The 13,309-nt window shown below is 42.7% G+C and overlaps 1 protein-coding gene across 1 annotated transcript in view; it reads right to left on the bottom strand.

Moving 5' to 3' along the window:
- Positions 1 to 5,282, bottom strand: part of APBB1IP (amyloid beta precursor protein binding family B member 1 interacting protein) — a 106,511-nt gene extending 101,229 nt beyond the window's left edge. The window contains exon 1 of the mRNA XM_081104262.1: positions 5,173 to 5,282. The gene's annotated coding sequence lies outside the window, so the exon portion shown is untranslated. The remainder of the gene's footprint in view (positions 1 to 5,172) is intronic.
- Between the last annotated feature and the right edge of the window lie 8,027 nt (positions 5,283 to 13,309).

Raw genomic sequence — 13,309 nt, forward strand, 5'->3', positions numbered from 1 at the left:
AGCTACAGCAAAGTTGAGAAAGAAGAACAAAGTTTGAGAGATCACAATGCTAGATATCAAGCTATATTCAAAGCCACTGCTTGGTACTGGCACAAAAACAAACATATAGACCAGTGGAACAGAAAAGACACCCCAGAAATCAAACTAACCCATTATGCTCAATTAATATTTGACAAAGGAGGCAAGAGCATACAATGGAATCAAGACAGTCTCTTCAATAAATGGTGTTGGGAAAACTAGACAGATACATGCAAAAAAATGAAACTAGACCACCAAGTTACACTATACACAAAAATAAACTCAAAATAAATAAAGGACTTAAATGTAAGACGGGAAACCATAAAAATCCTAGAAGAAGCCATAGGCAACAAAATAGCAGACATTTGTCGTAGCAATATCTTTACTGATACAGCTCCTAGGGCATTGGAAACTAAGGAGAAAATAAACAAATGGGACTACATCAAAATAAAAAGCTTCTGCACAGCAAAAGAAACTATCAGCAAAACAACAAGAAAGACCACTACATGGAGAACATATTTGGCAATGTTATCTCCGCTAAAGGTTTAATCTCCAAAATTTGTAGGGAACTCATACAACTTAGCAAAAGGAAGATAAACAATCCAATCAAAAAATGGGCAAAGGACCTAGATAGACACTTTTAGAAAGAAGACATAGACATACAGAAGGCTGAGAGACATGAAAACATGCTCAAAGTCACTAATCATCCGAGAGATGCAAATCAAAACAATGAGGTACTATCTCACACCTGTCAGAATGGCTATTGTCAACAAATCAACAAATGACAAGTGAGGATGTGGAGAAAAAGGAACCCTTCTGCATTGCTGGTGGGAATGCAGACCGGTGCAGCCACTGTGGAAGACAGTATGGAGTTTCCTTAAAAAATTAAAAATGGAACTTCCATTTGACCTAATAATACCACTTCTAGGAATATATCCCAAGAAACCAAAAACACCAATCAGAAAGGATACATTCATAGCAGCACAATTTACAATAGCTAAAATTTGGGAATAGCCTAAGTGCCCATCAGCAGATGAAGGGATTAGAAAACTGTGGTATACAGTAGAATACTACGCTGCTGTAAAAAATAAGGAATTCTTACCATTTGCAACAGTGTGGATAGAATTGGAGAGCATTATGCTGAGGGAAATAAGCCAGTCAGAGAAAGATAAATATCACATGATCTCACTCATTTGTGGAATATGATGAACAACATAAACTGATGAACAAAAATAGAATCAGAGTCATAGAAACATCGAACAGACTTTCCAACCTATGAGGGAAGGCAAAGGCAGGGAGTTAGGGGTAAGAGATCAACCAAAGAACTTGTATGCATGCAGATGAGCATAACCAATGGACACAGACTGGGGTGTGGGGGAGGTGAGTGCATGTGCTGGGGGGTGGGGGCAGTCGGGGAGAGGTCAATGGGGTAAAAAGGAGACTTATGTAATACTTTAAACCATAAAGAACTTAAATTTTAAAAAGATAATAAAAACACATGACTGCTGCCAAAGATTATTTTTTCAAGACATAAAAAGATAATAACTTCACGACTGATTATACTATCTTGTCTTCCCACTAAGAAGAACCTAACTAAACAAAGAAGCTAATAAGGAGCCTTGGCTGGTGTGGCTCAGTTGGTTGGAGTGTCGACCTGTGCAACCAAAGGTCTCGGATTGGATTCCAGGTTAGGGCACATACTCGGTTTTGGGTTCAGTCTCCAGTCAGGGTGCATACAGGAGGCAACCGATTGATGTTTCTCTCTAAAATCAAACATATCCTCGGTGAGGATTAAATAAAAAACAGTACTAATAAGGCAAGTTATTAACTTGGTTATCTTCCTTTAATCTTCCCTTCCCTGACCCCACAGGAAGGTCTATGTTTTTCCATCATTTAAGTCCTTATCCCTAATATAGCACCTCCAGAGCTGATATCAGACTGGCTCAGCTCAAAGGTCAACTGTGCTTCCGACTCTCTGTGTAATCTTCTTTTTTTAAATAAATATATTTTATTGACTTTTTACAGAGAAGAAGAGAGAGGAATAGAGTTAGAAACATCGATCAGCTGCCTCCTGCACACCCCCTACTGGGGATGTGCCCACAACCAAGGTACATGCCCTTGACTGGAATCGAACCTGGGACCTTTCAGTCCGCAGGCTGATGCTCTATGTCTATCCCCTGAACCAAACCGGTTAGGGCTCTGTGTAATCTTCTTAACCTCTCTGTGCTTTCATTTATTCAATAGTATAAGCCCAGGATGTAGGGACTAATGAAATGATACATTTAAATTAACACAAATCTGGTACAGAATATAAGCTATAACTATTATTTACTATTACCATTTGACCGAGTTGATTAAAAAGAAAGAAAACAGCTCTTATGAGTCTTAATGGCTCAAGTGCATAGTCAATGTTCATGAAATGTTTGGAAACTGGGTCATGAATTCAAGCTTCAGAAGACACACTGAGAAAGAGTGGAGCTTTGGAGTGGTGTGACACCGCTGCCTGCTCATGTCTCAGGGTTGGTGCCCACAGCGCCAGCTGCCCTTGTGACATTTTGATGGGACAACCCAGAGGTGGAACTGACATAGTTTCTGTGCTTTTAGCAAACCGTTTTGGAGTCCTAACTCCGGTGCCAGGAATGTGGCTAGGCAATAAGGAAGCAGTAGTGGCAGGTCACATCCTCTAGTCCTAGAGGCTGTCCTCAGGCCCTGACTTGTCACATCTCATGTACAGTCTAGCTCCTTAAACTATTTATAGGTCATTAAGTTCCATAGCTTAGTGCTGCTATCCTCTCTTCTCAAAAGAAATCTAAGTGCTACTTTTCCAAATATATAGCAGTTTCCTCTAAAAGTCATGCACCTCATAATAATTACAACTCCAGTACATATAAATATTATTATACAACTAGTGTACCAATGCCTTACATCCTGACGTTTATTATGTACTCAGATGTATAATAAATACTTAAACTTTAAGTTACTTGCTAGTTAGGATGACAGGACTAATATAAAATATGTATATATTTTCCACACTAAAATATTAATTATGTTAATAAGGATTGTTGTATTTTGAAGTTAGCATTACTAAGATCATTCTATTGCCTATAAATCAACGCATGAGGTTCTATAAAATTGATTTTAGTGTGATAGACTGTAAAATGCTAACTTAATTTATTATAACATTTGTGGAATCACTAAAAGTGTTAGGTATAAAAATAATTAAATAAGGTTGAGGAGTATTAGAAGTAAATGAAAATAATAATGCTTTTTGAAAGGATGGTTAAAAAAATTCAAAGTGGCATATTAAACAGTCATTTATAACAATGAATTTTATAAAAAGCTAACTGGAAGAATAATATGAAGATATCTAGAAAACTTTATAAGAGAAAAAAGGCAAAAAAAGGTGGGCAATTAGTACACATTCTTAGGATATAAAAATACAAAAAATGTAATGGATACTAACATCATTTAGTAAGTACTGTGTTTAAGATTTAAAGCAACTAAATCATAGTCATCCATATTACAAAATTATATTTCTGGAGAAATAACAATTGAAGAATTTTGAAATCTAATATTGACCTACCCAAACTTGGGCACATCAACTCAGTTTTTCAACAGGATGGAAATTTGCCATCAATAGGCCAGAAATGGACTATATTCAGAGAAACAAAAGGCCTCTAAAGTATTGATATTTCAGAATCTAACAAAATCTGCTATCATTATTATTTTCTCCATTCTTTTTGGTTAGTGATCAGCAATTCTAACTTTATCAACATTCCAGACAGGACAAATTCAAAGAATGAGAGCAATTCCCTAACTGCTATTTTAATGACAGACATAATGTAGTTCAATAATCTCATTTACTGGTAAATTATCTCAGGTCCAGAGAAGTTAAAGCAACTTATTCAAAGTCACCCTTGTTCTAGTTAAAGGCAGAGATGAGCCCAAGTCTCCCAAATACCCAGAAAAGACGCATATATTAATAATATTATAAAGATTACTACGTACTGATGGACTGAAGATGACATTAAATTTCTTTGACCTTTCACCACATGTTAAGCAGGCAGGAAATACCACGTGGAAAACATGACAGCTTTCTTAGTGGCACCTTGGTTAATTTTGCCCGCCAGCATTACTGCTAGCACTGCCCATGTGCCATTCCGCACAGTATTGCAGGGAGGCCAGAGGAAAATTGCCACTGGGGGCTTATGCAAGGGGACAAAGGCTCTCCTTCTGAAATTTCCATTCAAAGGCCTAGAATTTAAAGTTAGAAGCAGCCTGGTACCCTTGCCTTGTTTAAGCCACATTATGCCACCAGAAACAATACCCTGGGGAGTGATGAACTCATGTGCCCTTTCCCTCTCTGTTACTTACTTGCCTGTTACTCCATTTCTCTTTCTCTAACGGTCACATTAAAAGCTCTTTTCGAACCACTTTGCTGTGAATGTCTAGAAACAGCACAGTTAGCCTTCCACATGGTATGAATAATCAGAAACCCCTCCCCAGAGGAAAGTGAGAGGTACACTGAGCAAAGTTTTCAGTGGGGCCCCTGTGCTGAGGTCCTCCGGGACAAAAGGCATCTTACTACTTTCCTTCATGCTTTAAAACCACACTCTGGACATTAATTTCCAAGCCAAATGACAAACCTCCGCCTGGTGCCCATATTTCCCCTCTATCTTGCTTTAAGACGAAAAAGGACAATAATTCGGAAGAAAGGTTATTTTTAAAAAGAAGAAAGAGTTGTCTGAAGGTTTTCAAGGAAGGAACCTCAGATTCCATAGGACGTGCAATTTAATCTACAGCGCCCAGAAATGCCCCAGAAATCCCTTCCAGTTGGCCGGGCTCCTGGACCTGGGAGACAGCGGTTCATACCGGTTCCTCATGGGAACTTGTAGCAATTTTCTGGGCAGGAAATCAGTCAAATCTGATGAAACCGGGCGCGGGGAAAGGCCAGCCTCAGCCCCAAACTCCCATGGAGCTGGGTCAAGTGCGGACATCAGTGGTGGGACCCTGGGGAGCGGGTCCAAGAGGGGGTGGGGGCGCGCGCCTCTCCGGAATGCGGGGTCGTGCCTGGGACCCAGGGGCTCGGTGACGGGACAGCCCAGGGACCAGGCTGCCGCTCCCAGCGCTCCCAGGCCGGCTGGCACCGCTTACCTCGAAGGCTGTACGGGGACCTGGCGGGGGTGCGGGCAGCGCAGGGGCGGCCTCGGGACACCGGAGGGGAGGGCGACGAACTGCGCTAGGCTGCACCGGCTCAGGTCCGCTGCCTCAGGGAGGAAGTGGTGTCAGCCCTGCCCTTCCCCCGCGGCGCGCAGACGTGGGGAGCTCGCCGCTGCTTTGCATGAGGTGCAAGGGGGGCGCACGGATGGAGCACGACTGTGAAACGTCGGGGCTGATCTGTCCTCACTGCATGTGTGCCTCATTTCCACTTACTTGCCCCCTCTACACGGCAGCCTTGATAACCCTGAGGAAAGAGGTGTTGTTTTGTTTGTTGTTTTTAAATTCTGGTAAAGTTGTGCCTTCCTGGCTCATCCCTCCCTTACTGGCGCCAAGCGCCCCCTTTTCTAAGGAGTGTCCCCTGGCGAACAGACCCTTCTTTGTCGCCTCCGTATATTAGTGGAAACTGGCAAAGGGATTTGGGGCCAGAAGACAGTTGGATAGAAGCCCAAGAACCCGATTTCTTTCAAAACTGTCTTTCTAAGTGTTTACTTCAGTGCTCTCTGTGCTTCCTCTTTCGGGCCAGTTGTGCAAAGGCCTCTTCCTGGCTGTGCGCATTCCGCCCCCAGGGCACGCAGCTCTCGCCGCAGTGCAGAGGGACCCGCGCGTTCCACCAGGCAGGCTGCTCCCTGAGTTCCTCTGACTTTGTGGGAACCCAGAGTGGGTGGAGGGATTGCAGTAGGGGTGGGGACAGGCACACTAGGCAAAGGCCATTGCTTTAGGATCAGATCGACAACCTTCTCACCCCCAAAGCTTAACCACACTCAGATGGCAGGTGAGGCTGTAGCCTCTCACACATTGCTGGTGAAGTCCAAAATGGTAATGGCATGAACCCTAGGGATGGGGGTGTGGGGGTGGGGTGGGGGTGGGTATGGTATTAGGTAATAGCTATTTAATTTACATATGGAATTACCATTTGACCCAGAGATCACACTTCTAAGAATGTATTACAAAGAATCAGTGATGAAGAGAATTATGCATATGCACAGGACCTCCTATTATTAACAGCCTAGGACTGACTGGAATAACCCCAGTGGCCTTGGGGAGCGGAGTCTCCTGAGAGAATGTGGGGAGATTTGAAAATACAGCAGTTAAAATCCATTATGATTTGTAAATAGGGTTGTATGAACCTCCTCTTCCCCTACACAGCTGTCTTCAAGTATTTCCATGTGGAGAGGTGGTGGAGACATAAAGATATAAATTAGACATATAAGTTAGGTAATTTCATAGGTCAGTCATTTAGTTAATGAGAAACTATTAAGCACCTACTCTTCTAAGAGCAATGAAAATAAATAGTACCGAAAACAATTACCTTTCTCATGGATGGTACATTCTAGTTGGGAGAAAGTAGACAGTAAACAAATATTTAACAGGTCAAGTGTAAATGAAAAAGTGGCCACATACGAAACCTGACAAGCCGGGGGGTGGGGGTGGGGGTGGGGGGGCGGGGGACGGGAGTGCATGGCAGGCCTTACAAACTCAGAGACCTAAAGTAACTACCCAGTGTTATCAGTCCCCTTCCCCCTGGGTGCTTGGAGTTGGGTCCTTACAATATCTGAAGAAAAAGAAATTTCTGAGACTCACACAGGAGGAGGAGTGATTTACATCCCTGGGTTTGCAAAGTCCCATTTCCCTTCATCCAGGCCTGGAAAATGTGCAGCTGGGGACTTGGCAGAGCTTGAAGCAGAGCCAGTGTCCAGAGTTTCCTTTCCACGGTGGAGCTGGGTCCTGCACAACATCAGGCTACTTGCAGTCCATTAGTCCATTGTGTGTGGGGGCCACATGGCCTTGGCCTATGTGGGCAAATGCAGGAGCATGAGAGTCCCGCCGGCAGGGATCGTGGGCCTAGCAAGAGAGAGAACTCCTTTGTTTGGGAGGTAAGTTACTCAAATCTTCTCCACTTGTGATGGCCACACCTACTCTAGCCAATGACCTGTTCCCAGGTGTTACTGACAGTCAAGCACCTTCCCTATTTCAGGGAGACTTGACTGGGCATGTGTCTATTCCTCCCCTGTCCAGTCCCTTCCTCCTGCCATCTGCAGGGAATAGCCCTGGGGAGTGTTAAATTGCAGTTTCCTGGCAAAGCTGCACAAATGACATGCCTATAAAATGTGTCCTTCCCCTTGCTCCTCTCCAGTGACTTTAACTGGATTTATTACAGCGGTATAACTCATGCAAAAAGAAGCCGTCCATTTATGGATGAGAACAGAAAACCTCAAAACCAAAAATATAACCTGAGATTTTAATGCACAGTAAAGAGACATTTTAAACTAGGTGGGAAAAGGTGGTTTGTGCAGGTTAACACCATGCTCCAAAATAAATCTTGGATTGATTAAACATTTATTTGGAAGAAATAAAAAGTGAGTGTAAGAGGTGGGCCAAAGGGGAGATTAAGAAGCATGTGGAAAGAGGTTTTATTTCATCTGGAGAACAGGCACTGGTTCCCCACAAATTTGCACTTGCAGACACATATTGCCACAATCTCTGAAACAATGAAAACATCCTTCTGTTCTTGCATCCCCGACCACCCCTGGAGGTTGGCTGGGGCCCAGAGGGAACAGACATAACAGACATAAACTAGGGCACTGGGAGATTTAGAGGTGTTTTTAAGGGGAGTGTCCTGGGGGACTGGACCTTGAGCACCCTGAAGTTCCACACCACCCTAGCCCTGGTCGGAGGCAAAGACTGCTTTTTCACTGGGCAAGTAACCTTTGTAAGCATCTGGAAACACTTGGCCAATTCCCAGGGATGTTTGAACAGAACCCACACCTGCCCACAGGCAGTTCCTGAGATTTGTGAGGCTTGGGCCTTGGGCCTTGGGCATGGGCTCTAACTGCCCTTGGCCACAGGCTCTGTGCACACGGGCAGTCATGTTAGAGGCTGTTGCTTGGTTACTGTGATTCTGAGCTGGGAGATTCCAAACTGCCAAACTGCCAAACTGCCAAACGGCTCTGCTTGAATGCTGTGGCCTGAGGTGGTTGGCTAGAGAGCTAGTTTTGGGCTCAGGATGTGTGACAAGCGGAGAGAAGGTAAAGCTTCCCTAAAGCCTGGACTCTTCGCCATGAAGAAGATGGGCTTTCTTTGGAAGAGTGCCAATGGGGCCCTGGTCTCCCCTGCCAGTGGGGCCATGGTCTCCTCTTCCAGTGGGGCCATGGTCTCCTCTTCCAGTGGGGCCATGGTCTCCTCTGCCAGCGGGGCCAAGGCCTCTCCTACCAGCGGGGCCAAGGCCTCTCCTACCAGCGGGGCCAAGGTCTCCCCTACCAGCGGGGCCAAGGCCTCTCCTACCAGCGGGGCCAAGGCCTCTCCTACCAGCGGGGCCAAGGTCTCCCCTACCAGCGGGGCCAAGGCCTCTCCTACCAGCGGGGCCAAGGCCTCTCCTACCAGCGGGGCCAAGGTCTCCGCTACCAGCGGGGCCAAGGCCTCTCCTACCAGCGGGGCCAAGGCCTCCGCTACCAGCGGGGCCAAGGTCTCCGCTACCAGTGGGGCCCAGGTCTCACTTACCACTGGGGCCACGGTGTCGCCTCCCTGGGGGGACACGGTGTCCCCTCCCTGGGGGGCCAAGGTCATCCCTACCAGCGGGGCCAAGGTCTCCGCTACCAGTGGGGCCCAGGTCTCACTTACCACTGGGGCCATGGTGTCGCCTCCCTGGGGGGACACGGTGTCCCCTCCCTGGGGGGCCAAGGTCATCCCTACCAGCGGGGCCAAGGTCTCCGCTACCAGTGGGGCCCAGGCCTCACTTACCACTGGGGCCAAGGCCTCCCCTACCAGCCAGTGGAGCAGTGGCATAGGAGCCAGAAGGCCCGACTTTGACAAAAATGATATGAATGCGATCCACAAAGCTGCCAGAGATGACAACCACTGGAGAGTGCAGCAAATCCTCTTTTTCAACATAAGTGATGTGAACGAAAGAGATAAGAAGCGCAGGTAACGGGGACTGCAAGGCTGGGGCCTGGGGCCCACTGGGAGGTGGCAGTTGGTCTGGGAGAGGCACGCCCTTGCCTGGCTCAGCAGCTGGAGAGCAGCCTCCTGTCAGCGAGGGCCCTGGGCTGACTTCCCTCCTGGGACCCCGCAGCACCTCCCTGCTGGACACCTGACCTGGGGGATAGCGCTCAGACCAACTTTATGAGCAGCAAAACATAAAGACCTATTCATTATTCTCTTACAGAACACTTTACTGATGTCTTTTAAGTGATTTAACTACATATCAATAATAGACATGAAATTAAGAATATACAGCATTTTATATGTGATGTACACATTTTTATACCATAATGTTACATATTACAGAAAATTGCATAATGAGAGAGATAATTCCCATTGAAGATCAATTTCTGGGATAAAAGTTCTTTGGATAAAATCCAGTAACCACTTATATCAGTGTGCACCTATGTTCTTTATTAAAAAAACACTTTTATTGATTTCACAAAGAGAGAGAGAGAGAGAGAGAGAGAGAGAGAGAGAGAGAGAGATCAATGTTGAGAGAGAATCATTCATCGGCTGCCTCCTGCATCTCCTGCATGCCCACATTGGGGATTGTGCCCACTACCCAGACATGTGCCCTGTCCTGAATCAAACCGTGACCTCCTGGTTCATAGGTTGACGCTCACCTACCGAGCTACATCAGGGCTCACCTATGTTCTTTATTGCGGGGCCTCAGAAGGAATTTGAAGTGGGAAGACAGCTGTGGTCCTGATTAGGAAGATTCCATTTCTGAAAATGTGTGCCAATTTTACAACCAAATTAATATGGTTTAAATTTTTTTAATTGCATGTTTTATCATTGTGATGAGATTAAAAAAATTTTTTGTATAGTAGGCACAGGTTTACCTTTCTATATATCAACATATGCTATATATTTCTACAAAGTAGTTTATTCCTAGTACCTGAAAAGACAGATAAATGATTGGAACAGAATGAAAAATGCCCAAGCACCCAAATATATGTAAGACTTTACAACTTGATGCTGGTGACATTTCATGTTTGTAGGAAAAGGTCAATGACAAATGGTGAAGAAGTATCTGTTGAGTATTTGGAGAAAACTAGCTAGATTTTGATCTCTTCCAAATAAATTCCAGATTAAAAATGTTAAATAATCAAAATGAGAAACGTACCAGAAGAAAACACAAATACCGACTTATACTTTCCTTTTATGATTACAAACACTTCAAAAGCAAGATTTCTTGAGGTTGATTGAGCAATATAAAAAATTCAAGCTCTGTCAGAAAATAATATTAGTAGGGTAAGAGAAAGCAGGTATCTGGGTTTGTTTAGCTTCTATAATTGAAACATTGTTGCCATCCCTGCCACTCTAAGCTCTGAGGCCGAAGCTGGCTGAAAGCAGGTATCTGGAGCTTGTTTAGCTTCTATAATTGCAACATTGTTTCTTAGAGTGCAGCTCAGAGGCCGCAGCAGCAGGTGGGGAACGTTGTCTTCCTCCATCACTGGAGCAAGCAAGCCTCCTGTTCGCTTCAGCTGCTTGGTTGCCTGCCACCATCTTGGTTGGCAGTTAATTTGCATATCACCCTGATTAGCCAATGGGAAGCATGTTAGAGGTATGGTTAATTACCATGTTTGTCTATTATTAGATAGGATTCCCTATACCCATCAATTCTATTTATACTAAAATATCTTTATGAATTAGATAACTTACATAGTTTGTTTTATTCAGCACTGCTTAAAATAGCAATATATTAAGAAGAAAAAGGTCAGTTTGGTTATACATACCCACAAACAGACTATGATCTTGTATTAGCCAAAAATAGGTGCAAAATGTGATAAAACTTATTTCTGAGCATTTGTATTAAAATGAGCAGTTCTTAAAAAATCTGATTTCTGCAATGAACATGTATAAAAATTCTAGTAAATATTATTATGAATGAAATAATCCTGGGGAAGAGCAGTAATATGAGTCTTGCACAGATAAAATAATTTTTTTAAAGTTAAATCATTTCTTTTTGTCTTGTTTTTGATAGTATGACAGATGTGTTCCATTTTTGTCCCCCCTCAACCCAACCTCCACCCCACCACAGGTCTTTCCCATACTATTGTCTGTGTCCATGGTTTATACATATATGTATATATGTTCTTTGGTTAATCTTATCTTGTTTCCCCCATCCCCACCCTGAGATCTGATATTCTGTTCCATACATTCATACTTCTGGACATATTTTGTTCATTAGATTCCACACATAAGTGAGATAATGTGATATTTGTCTTTCTCTAACTGGCTTATTTCTTTTAAAAAAATAGAAAAAAGAAGTGATTATTCCTATGCCAGAAGTATCATTTTAACTTATAAAGGTTTTCTTCAAAAATATTGAACTCTCCCACTATGTTTATCCATTCTTCCAATCCATTTGTACATGAAATATAACCTGAATATATATTATGTAGCAGACATATTCTACTCAGGACTCTTTCAATCTATCTCCTAGAGCCTTTTTTCATCCTTAAAATCTTCCTGTTGCCCAATATGAGCAAAATGAGAAATTAAAAATTGAAGAAGTAGGACCTAATCACAGTTGAAGTTTTTTCTCCCTGTTTCCAAACAAAAGTATTTCTGAAGGTAGAAAATTATAAAAGATAACCTTTACCTGCCCTTTTGTAAATGTATAATAGTATTAAATAATATTGATCATTGGGAACATCTGATTTCCATACAATGTATAAATTTAAATATTGGACAAAATGAGTCATCCTATTCATTTGAATCCTGACTTTCCTTTGGCTTAAGTTTTCTTGAAAATCAAAGTAAAAATTACTTAAAAAAATTTCCTCTTTTTTTTTACTCCTCTTTCCCCCATAAGGCTTTTAAGAACTAAAATTTATTTAAATGCCAACCATTGATTAGAACTGCAAGAGCTCTGTTTTACTCACCATTATTTCACTTAATGTAAGGCACCATGGATGGCATGATGCCAGTATTTTATGTTTCACTAAAATTTTTAAACGCTGCCAATAATAGTTGTAACGCATTCTGAATTAAAAACTGGATTCCAGTGTCAGAGATGTTAAAGTGTGAGATGATAAGGATTTTAGAATCATTGAAATACTATGTTCTTTCTGAACCTTAAAACAGGTCTGCAGAGTAGGTATAATGATATCATTTTATTTAATTGAAATGTCTTTATAAAGTGGTAGTAATAATGATACTAATATTATCTAACAATTATTGAGCCAGTTTTTTTGTGTGTGCTAGGAACTGTAGCAAACACTTTGCATAGTTCTCATTTAAGCAAACAGTGGTGTCCTGGGAGATAATTACTCTTTTTATCTCCATTTTGTTGATGAGAAAATTGAGGCACAGAAAGGCCAAGTGATAGCTAATAAGTGACAGTTAAAATAAGATCAAACCCAAGTTGAGCTGAATTCCCAGGTCATCCTCTCTCTATTCAAATAGCCTTCTCCTTCATTAATGTGGTGAGTAACTAGAACTAATAAATATTGTACTGTTTCCAGAAGAAAATGAAATATTTGTTTTGAAGTCATAGGGATAAATGTTTACAATTACGTGGATAATTTATGTTTTGAGATAGCGCCCTCTAAGTTCCTAACAAGTCCTCTGACTCCCATAGGACAGCTCTCCATGTGGCCTGTGCCTATGGCCATCCAAGAATGGTGAAACGCCTAATAAAGAGACCGTGCCTGTTGAACCTCTGTGACATTGAGGAAAAGACAGCTCTGATTTACGTATGTGCTCGCCAACTATGTCAACATGAGTTGGGTTTGCTTTAATTACCTACAATAAAAATGAATTTATCTCATTGACTGTAGGTCATTGGTGAAGGACATGAGATGGGGTTGATTTAATGACTTAGAATAAAAATGAATACATCTCATTTACCTAAGCCATTGGTGAAATTTGTGGAATGTTTCCTTTGAATTCCTAGAACTTATAATCTATTTCTTGGCACAATACTGACAGGCCATACAATACAGAAATACGGAATGTGCAAATGTGCTGCTAGACTATGGTCCCGATCCAAATATAAAAGACAACGATGGCAACACTGCTCTGCACTATGCTGTCCTTGGTGGCAATATAGCTATCGTGCGAAGGCTGCTTGCTCAAAAGG

The sequence above is a fragment of the Myotis nattereri genome (genome assembly GCF_964212035.1).
Source record: "Myotis nattereri genome assembly, chromosome: 1".
Lineage (NCBI taxonomy): Eukaryota > Metazoa > Chordata > Mammalia > Chiroptera > Vespertilionidae > Myotis > Myotis nattereri.